Consider the following 10,579-nt stretch of genomic DNA (forward strand, 5'->3'; position numbering starts at 1 on the left):
TGTGTAAAAACGGATGTAATATACAACAAATTAAAATAAGTCAAAGTAATGGGAGGGGAGAAGAGGGAATCCACGACTAGCCAGAGGCACTATCAGATGGCCATGATATGCATCAATGAGCAAGTAGTAGGGAGATTAGTTTGATGGTAATTTACCATCAGCCCTAACGTGATTACTGATGCTCTGTTAATCTGTATATTTTCACTAAAATGAAGTAAAGAAATAGGCTCCTCTACGCAGGGGAAAGTCCTCCAAGCCAAACGGAGGACTGGTGCTGGGTCCTGCGGAAAACCTGAAACTCTCTACCATATAATATCTCCCTGACCCTGGAAAATAATACACCAAATGGATGAGATCCTAAGTGGAAGAGATCTTGTCTTACTGCTACAGGGCTAAGTGTCTTCTAAACTCATGGTGCTAGCGCTGTAAAAGCTCGACAGCCAGCAGTGTGCTGGGCAGGGTTTACTGTGGACCACAGTGGGTCTTGGAAGGACAAAGACACTAAGTCCAGAGCAGTGTATTCATGACTGATAGGAGAATGGCCTGGTAGTGTCATGGTGTCAGAAAGTAAAGTATTGTTGAACTGTTTTCCAATTCCCCTTGATGCCTTAGGATACCTTGCCTTCGGGAGTGAGTTATGTAGTTTATGATCAAGTAAATTATTCATAAACCATTTCTTATAAGCGTCACAACAAAACACTATATGTTAGTATTGCTGTTTTGCAATGATGCCAAACTGGGTATTTCTTTACATAGCCAGTGTGTGTTTTTAAAACTGTACCCTTGAACCAGCAACCTTTTTAGAGGTCAACGTATTGATGTTTATTTCGTGTTGACATTGCGCAAAAGAAAACTTCGGAGTTTCCCCTAACCACAACTTCAGTCGGGGACCTTGTGTTGAAGGGGAAAGTAGGTTACAGTTTGCTTTTAGGACATGTAACCCCCCCGACCCTGGCTTGGTTCCTAATCCCTCACTGCTGGCAAGCCCCTATCCCTGAGCACAGTGACGGCCTGGCCTCTAGGACACAACCACCGGTCAAAGTGCACAGGCAGCCTAGAGTGGCTTTCACATAGAGGCACACTCAAACAGCATCCTAGCCCTGTACAGACGTGGCATGTTTGTTGCTGGATGCAGACGTAAAGGCTGGTACCGACCGCCATCCGCTGATGACCAACCTCCATTTTGGAGGCACTGTCGCTCCCGATGACTCTCTTTGCGGCTTGTGAGCGCAAGACAGTTTGAGGAGTTTCAGAGCTGTGCAAAGCTGGCGAGACCCTGGTTGTCTGTGGGATGACCTCTTTCCTGAGTTTAACATACTCGAAGCACGCCTGAGAATATTCTCTGGAATGACACCAGCCTGTGAGGTATACAGTTAGAGTATACACTCAGGTTATATTTCAATGTTTTGTTTGAACTCTATTTCCAATGTCCAGAGAGGCTTTCAGGGAACACTGTCTTAAAATGTTGATGTTACTGCCAATGTGCTAGTGTTTCTTTAGTTTACATGGCTCTCAGTATACACATGCCATAACACAGGAATATTTTGTCAATAGACATATACAAAACACTTTTTAGGCAGTACAAGAGAGCATGAGAGTGTCCAATGTTTTAAAGAGGTTCACTCTTTGATAAAAACAATGGGCAGTGAAATCCCTCTTGAGAAAAAATATCCACTTTTGCTTTTGGTCCCAGGACGAGTGTTTACTCTCGCTCAGCTGCAGTCCTCAGACCTACCTCACTATAAACCTGCCCAGTAGTACAAATAAACAGGAAGACCACAGGCACTTGGATACAAGTTACACTCACAATTCACAAAGTACTGTATTTATTGAAGCCACTGTGGTTTGGTGTAGTTCCCCCCCCCCCCCCCCCCCAAAAAAAAAAAAAAAAAAAAAGAATAAACTGTTAATCCATAAAAAGACATACTGGTTATGTGATACTCCACTTAGGTGCCATCTGAAAGCCCCAAACCTTTTATAGTTGTCCCTGTTTATGGTTCATTAAAGTAAAGAAAAACTGTATATAACTTGAGAGACAATTCATTTTTCTCATGGTAGACATTGTACCTCTAAAGTACTCTGAATTAGATTAACCACTTTTTTACAACATATAAACAAATAGGTTTGTTCTTTATGTTCAACAATCTGTACAGTATCATTTTCTATGAAACATAATTTAATTCAGTAAAACCCTGCAATGTCACAAAAAAAGATTTTTGTTCCTCAAAACATAATGCACACTTCAATATTATTTATAATTATTAATTTCTTCTCTTGAGCTGTAATCTCCCATGAAATTAAAATTCCACAGCACACATCCAAAGAAAATTTGCGATCCAAACACTTACTGTACGTGAAATATGTTTTCTTCTGTTATTTTGATCTCAGCTCTTTAAAATTAAACAATGGTTTGTATGCCAGCTGATATTGTCATTTTGATTTGGTTCCCTGTGATAACTTAACCTTGCACTTAAAGAAGTAGCAAAACAAACCCTGCAGAGATAAAAAAAATAAAAAATAAGAGAAAAGTAGCTCTGTCACAACCCATGATTTGTATTCTAAGCAACTTGATTAATGCTATGACTGAAAGATTATTCTTTAAAGTTTTGGTTTCTTTTCATTTTGTGTGCTGACATTACAGATGTCAGCAGAAGTCATAAAGACATGTAGCTCAGGGAAATATTATAGAGATTAGAGGGCTCTATACCTTCCAAAACCATATGCATTCTGGTACTTAAAAACCACAGCTGACAGTTGGTACAGTGATAGATTTAGTGATGATAATTGATAATTGCCCATTTTCAAAGATAGAGTTACAGTACATGAGAAACCTGCTACAGTGTTGTCATGTGGTACACATTTCACAGAGCCTTCCAGAATTATTTAAAAGCGACCAATCAATAAAAACACCAATGTACATAATCCTGCAGAAAAATCCCCAAATAATTTCATTATGTCAACATCAAAATAAGCCATAAATATAAATTTGATACAATGCTTCATAAATCCATTTGCAGTCATGCATTCTGTTGAAAGGCCTGTGACCTGGAGGTTTGTGATTTATAAGACTGCTTGGACAACCCAGCTTTGCTGTGAGGCAATGGGAAATATTTTAGAATTAAATAAACACCAGGAAAAAGCGTAGAAAATACACTACTTTTGCAATATAAACAGGATTTTCGTATAAACTGTGTATACATGCCCTTGAGTTCAGCTGGGACTCTTTAGATTTTTGCTCACTAATATTGCAAACAGCATTGAGGTTGATATCACTCACTCTGATCCTAAAGTAAATACTATCCATGATTTCATAAAGGTAACAATTGAGGTTGTGTACAACATGATTGAACTGTCCAATTTACACAAAAAACTCCATAGGACTATGCTCAAATATTTATATTTCTTTCTGTATAAATATAACACATATATTCACAGCTTTGGCGTTGTTTTGGCGGGAGGTAGAGCCCCAGTTACTTCATAAATGAGTTTCTGACAGGTGGTGATACAAAAATTGAGAGAGTAAGGTAAATATTACCGTAAACTAGAACAGCATGACCATCATGGTTCCTGCTTCGAGGCAGGTTTCCTAATATCATCTACTATATATGTATCTACAAATCTTGTTTGTAGCACCTCCGTTATACAGTCTGCCAGTTAACAGACAGCCCTTATTTCTCAGAAAGATTCCAAAGACTACATATGTGAGTTCATCTCAAGCTTTCACCAATTATTTCAGCATTTCCAAAGTAAAGTTATATTTTCTGCTTGCACATGTTCCTGTGTGCCTGTGTGCCTGTGTGCCTGTGTGTGTGGGTGTGTGTGTCTGTAAAGAAACTTGTAAAAACCACACAAACCCATCATGAGCAGCCATCCTTTCCCCCGCTGCACGGTATGTACTGTCCTATAGACTGGAAGGAAACAGGCATAAATGAGCGTGGGCAGAAGACTAGGGCCTGACACACGTTTCATGGTGCCTGGTCCCCATAATGAACAGGGCTGAAAGTGACTTAAAACGTGCGGCTGGTGGACCTTTCACTAAGGAGAGATCAATAGCAATGGCTTTGATAATTGCTCCGTGCTTCATTAAAAGCGTGGCGAGCTCATCGAGGATGGCCCCCCTCTCCGCCGACAGGGCCACATCACAGCCCCAGTGGATTAAAATCATATACTTAAACTTCTCACCATACTGGTAAACATTCTGATTGGCTTTGGGAAAGAGATGAGCTCCAAACCTTGGTATCAAAGCCAGCTAATTTGCCAGTTTGGAATCTGACAGCACCAGAAAGGGAGGAACCTACAGAGGCCACCATTTGCGTTGTCAACTTAACCACTACGTGACGATTCAAAGCAGGACCTGGACATGGCTATTGATCCTGCATGCGGTCCATGTTCCGGAAGATGTTGTCTACACCTCATTCGGCGTCTCAGATTTGTGTCTCACACCAGAGAAGACCAATTTCAGCCAGTTTTATGTATATGGAGTTCAAACCTTGAATTTAGATTACATATTAAGAACATCTAATACCATATAGTCTGTGAGTGAAATGAGCTTCATTTATTTAGAGAGAACCTCTTATGAGGTGCTAATGCCCTGAGTGTTGCGGGTAATAACCCCTAGAAAACATCAGTGGCATTAGCAAACACGAATATGTATGATCCCAAAAGGAAGAAATAGCAGGCCTTCTTCCTCGGTAATGCAAAACTTCATACTTAAGACTGAAGCGGCTTGACAAGCCAAAATGTAATGTCAGATATCGATCTGTGGTCAGAGCTTCAGTGTCAGCCCCATTGACATTCTCTCATCTTACGAACGAGGGAACTTATTATATCTGTTTACCCTGGCAGCATCGTGTGGATGTGCCAGGAATACATGTCTTGCAGACACCCAGGTTGATATCCTCACTTTTCTGGGAATGTCTGTAACGGATCTACATACAGGACATGTTAGCGAGGTTGTTGACTGTAAGCACAGAGGTGATTGATCATTCATGCCCTCCCCGTCTCTCCATGCTCCCCTTTCCCGGTGACCCATCTAAATGGCTGTGCGTCCCTGCGAGTGTTTCCGAACGATCGAGCTAGCAGTCGCACAGCGGCGTTCAACATCTTAGCATATGCCTCGACTCCCCTGCTACCTCTTCTCAGCACCACAGCAGAGTATTGACTCGCCTCGTGTTGTGAACAACACCTAAACAGCTTTCCATGCATGTGTGCGCTTCTCATGCGCATTTTTCTTCTTCTAGGTTTACAGATCTCAGTAAGCGTACATGAATCTGTGTTAGGTGACAACACACACACACAAACACACATATACTGAGCCCTGAGCCCTGAGCCCCAGTCCCCCGTACAAAAGCAGGGTGGCAGTGGTGGATGATGTTGTGGAGGAATGTCCCCGGCCCGTCGGCCACGGTAGGGGTTATTGATTGTGACGTGCGCTTGCAGTGCACCTTCCCAGTGGCCTGTCAGGCAGATGCAGGCTGGCAGGTCCAGCCCACCCCTGACAGCTCCCACACAGCAGGGAGGTTGAGGGGGACACGTTGTCAGACGCCTGGCCCCTTGTTTCTCCCAGCCCGCAATGTCACGGCAGACAGCTCGCGGGCTCACTCTCCTCGCCCCTGCCTGCCCACAGAGGTGAGCCTGCGATGTTTTGGAGTGTTCTGTTGCTACAAGGTGAGTTGGGCTGCCTCCCCGGGTTAGCTTCTGTGTGAGGATACCCAGGTCTGTCACAACGGATCTTTTTTTCCCTTCTCTCATCCCCCATTCCCTCCCTCCACACTTGTCCCTTTCCCTTCTCGGTGGATAGCCCCTGGATAACTATGAACCGTTTCACTCTCAGCCCAGCATTACTGTCTGTTTTCACTGCGGCGTTTAGGAGACATATCTCCCCTAAATAGCTTGTTTAACGCTAGCGTTTCCAGAAGGTGTCTCCTCCTCCACCCCCCCCCCACCCCCCCTTCTCTCTCTCGACAGCAGAGACAGGTAATGAATTTGTTCATGGCTTCAGGGGGAACATGACTGCACGGGTGTGCGACTGTGAAATTACCTGACACGGCTTCAACAGCGCACGGTGCTTCCTCAACTCTCTCAGCTGTAGAGTTTTGTGCAGGCTTGGAGAGCTCCTTTCCAACGTCTAATAACAACAACAAAAAATTTATAATAAAAAAATAGATAAACATCATTAGGAAAGGTGGACTGGGCTGTGTAGGAAAGTGAACATGTGTTCAGAGAAGCCCAAATGCTAAATGGATTATAAATCATAATCACAGAGGTCCTCAAAGGGTTACAGACAATAAGCTCTGTATCTCGATCCATTCATCTTGGGGAGGAAATGATTAAATCCAATCCAGTTTGATAGAATCTGTCCTGTCCATATCTGCTGCTTGTGAATAATTTGCCTGATAAAAGCAGCAGTTTCCTGCCCTCTTCCATTCTTCACTGGGAGGGTACCGACCGTTCGAAAAAGGACGGCAGCAGGCCAACATAATCTGGGCTCAGTCCTGACCGTGGCAGTAAGCTTACAGTTTGGTTTAAACAACAAAAGAACTATGTGAACCCATGTATGTATTGCACTGCACTGCTGTATGTACTCTGTGAACAGAAAGTAGAGTTCCAACTTCTAAAATAGCTGCAACTTTGTCTAAGGTTTGGATGTGGATTGCTAAATAAGGGAAACAATTAATATTAATCTCCTATTACAATGCATATTTTCTCGACTACTTCTGAGGGTAAAACAGTCTGGCCTCCGGGGCCCAGGAAGTGTTGTCTTTTCCTTGGGGTAGTGACCGCTGAGTAACCTACTATTAAGGAGGGACAAACTTGTCTTCCTCTAATAAGGAAACTGCAAGTGCAAACAGTAAACACTGAGACTCCAAGGACTGCAGTCATGCTCCCATTTAGACTTTAAACGCATGAATTCTTAAGAACAACCAAGTCATAATTTCGGAACCCTCTGCTGTTAGATACTTAAACCATATTGTTCCCAAATTTTATAATATAGCTAAGCAAAAGCTAATGTAACAGTTCAAACATCAAAGCCTGCAAAATGTTTTTGCAGGCTGATTTCAAATGTTGTGGCAGGCTGATTCAGACATAATTCAGTACATTATTATTTTCAAGTTTAAGAGCAGTGCCCTTTTAATTGGTTTACTTCAGACCAAGTAAAATATATTATTTAACGTTCATCAAAACGTTTATCACGTTTTAAGAACGAACCAAAACATGTAATTCCTCCTTTTCTGCATCTAGACAACGAGGTAGATGGTGTGAATGGGTTCTTTTGAAAACTCCCTAATCCAAAGCTTCCATCAGTTTACCAATCATTTGTTTTTGGTCAATAAGGAGTCATTCTCCCAGTGATATAACTCAAGAGGCCACTCTCACTGCCCTGCTTGCACATTCCACTGAAGGCCGTAAACGTGAATAATGTGTGAGTCTCAATTCGATTCACGTCCCTGCCTAGCATTTCAAAAGACACTTAATTTCATACTTGTTTACGCCTCTCTCCGGAGATCTAAAGTTCAAAATCGCATGCATTTTTAATTCTAAATTAAGCCAGGGAAATTTTCATGTTCACTTCACTACATTTGACAAACATGACCTCCCCATGCTGGGTGCTAGGATTACTGTATGATGAACAAAAGTGTACGCACACCAGATACAGGGCTTAAGGCTACTGGGGACGAGATTATAACATTTTACCCTCTCAAGAAGATAGGACAGACACTACCATCAAGAATGTGCATAAGAAGAAAAAAACCTCAAGGTCTTTTTTGGCCGAGGATAACATAAGTCATGAATTTAGAAAGCTTTGAAACACAAACACTGCTTAGAGTTGCGAGTGTGCTTTGAAAACTTTAATTATACCTTTCACTGCTGATGTGCAAATAATCCCTCAATACAAATACTGATATTTACAACTTGTCTCAAATCTGTCCACCCAAGAGTACATATTTTCTGGACTGAGAAAGAAATATAGAGTGCAAAATAACAAAGAATTAGAAGATAGTCCCATACCTTATCTAAGGATAAGTTCCCATTATAATCCACCACACTACAAACAATAAGTAGAAATAACAAAGTGATATGTCTAACCACACCGAGCCTCAATTAGCTGCCAATGCCGAAGGTTAATATAACATTTCACTCCTGAATCGTGCGACCACAAACCCTGGAGAAGGTCAACCCTTTATCTAACACTGAAAAAGAAAATGATTTGTCTGACTGCTGTTTCAGTAGCTGCTGCTTTTGAGTCCTGTCCTCAGTCATGATTTTGATGCATACAGCATACTATATTGAAATACTTTTCCATTGTTTTTATTTATTTATTACTTTAAAATAGATAGTTTCACATTTTGTCAAACATTGATCCCTTCTGATGCATTATAAATTACATTAAAGAGCACAGAGTCCTTAGTTTCATTGGAGATTTTATTTACACAGCCAACTGTAAAGTACTATGTGCTTTCTGTCATTAGGCCTCAAACCACTGTGGTCATTCAATTCAGAGGCACAGTCGGACTCATGTTCACAAGCCAGAAGAAACTAAACATCCCCTGGCCACAGAGCTGAGTCTGACGTCTGAGGGTGGCACCAGACAGCCCCAGGATGTCCTCCTCTCCACTGCTCAGAAACAGACGCATCAGTGGGCTGCACTTTATGATGTTTACAGGGATGTTTGAGGCAAGGTGACAGAGTAATATACAAGAAACATTTTGTAATTTCCAAAGAGCTTTAGGTGGAATTATTTGGGGAAACGATCACTGCTTACCTAACTCACTGAGGGGTGAAGCCCTTACTGCTCTCCTGAGGAATAGCTCCCAAGCACAGAAAAATGCACTCTGACAATCTCACATTCCCTCAAGGGGTGGATGCCAAAAACCACAATATTTCTTCTGAAAGCTCTTTTACCAAAGATGCTAAGGATTAAGAAAGGAAAACACTGCAGGACACTGCTGTGTCACCTACCATTAAACAGCCCTAATCTTTCTGGTAAGAGATCCCTGCACAAAATAGGTCAGACTGGGGAAGCTGGAAAGGAAGTGGATTTGATTTCCCCCTAACCCCCCCCCCCCCCCCCCCATCCTCCCCCCAACCCAGCTCCTGTCCGACAGTTAAGATGGGGTTATTCTTACGCGGCAAGGCTTGGCTGCCTGTGTCAGGGGTACTGGGAAGGCAGAAGAGGGTGGTGGGATGAGGGGTTTTGAGGTGGACTATCCACCTGTCCATGAGGGGATGACTTGGGCCGCAGTGTCTGGGGTTAGGTTGCAAACAAAGCCCCCCACTCCACACCACCAACTAGATCCCTGAGTCTAATCTTCTACCCTGTATAAATAAGTGCCCTGGCACTACTTTAAAATATCAATTCAGTCATGATTAGGCAAGATTCCTGGAGTTTTTTTACAAAAAAAACTGGAGGAAATGCCCATAAAATATGTATTTGGTGTCAAAGTTGCACTAGTTGCAGTAAAAAATATGAAGATTTTCAACATCATAGCAAATAAATGTCTGAACACATTATCCATTAGCCATTATCTGTTCAAGCAAAAGGAATACACTCTGAGATGGTATAACAGTATGAACACGCAGAATCTACATGACATTAAGAACATTCGGTGTCTCTGGTATGATAAAATGAAAGATTATGACAGCTTGTAACCTTTAGTGGACAGTGGTTGAGAGGGTGTCTGGTAATGATGTGTATCGCTGTCAGGAAGGGGATGTTTAGTGTGTGTCGTCTGTTGTACAAAGTGATAGTCAAAGACTCTATCTTGCTCTGTGGAACACCAAACAAACAATGGGCTGGAAATCAGCAGCTGTGAGATACACACACACACACACATTTCCAAACTTCTTTCTGTGAATTATTTATGAGCTCCAAACCCACCAAAAATCTGCAGAGGGCCCAAGCGATGGCAAACATTAGAGACATGCAGCGTAATTGTGCGGGAGAAAGAGAAATAAAATAAAAAGCTGTCTCCCTCAGCCTGAAGAGCTGTAAGTATTTGTTTGAAGAGAACTCGGCCTACGGAATAGAAAACAGAAAAAGGATATGTACAGGGACGATAACCCTACGTTTGAGACAGAGTGATCCCAAACACGGTGCCCTACATCAGGGGTGTCACAGGGGCCGCCATCAACATTTCACGACAGCATGAGTTTCGCCGTTATTACCGCCATGTTCAGAGACCTCTAACGACTGCATAATCCACGGAGCGTGTCAGCGTTTAGAGCACCTCCATGTTTGCCCTTCCTAACACGAGAATGCCCCCCCCTAACTCCCGCACCACCCACATAGCAGGAACACGAGCTCCCCTCATAGAGCTGTTGTCTTTCGGAGAGTGTTTGTGCAACTGCCAAATAGAGTCCTACAGTCTCTCCACAGTGCAAGCAAAGGCCTGGCAAGAATCCCTTTTCACAGGAGGCATCACCCCCAGGGAACTATAATGAACCAAATATCTCACAGAGAGGGAGACAGAGTGAGAGAGAGAGTGTGTGTGTGTGTTTGAGAGAGAGACAGAGAGAGAGACAGAGAGAGAGACAGAGAGAGAGCTGACTCCACCACCGCTGGGGCTGTGGCACACGC

This window comes from Osmerus eperlanus, chromosome 21, assembly GCF_963692335.1.
Source record: "Osmerus eperlanus chromosome 21, fOsmEpe2.1, whole genome shotgun sequence".
Lineage (NCBI taxonomy): Eukaryota > Metazoa > Chordata > Actinopteri > Osmeriformes > Osmeridae > Osmerus > Osmerus eperlanus.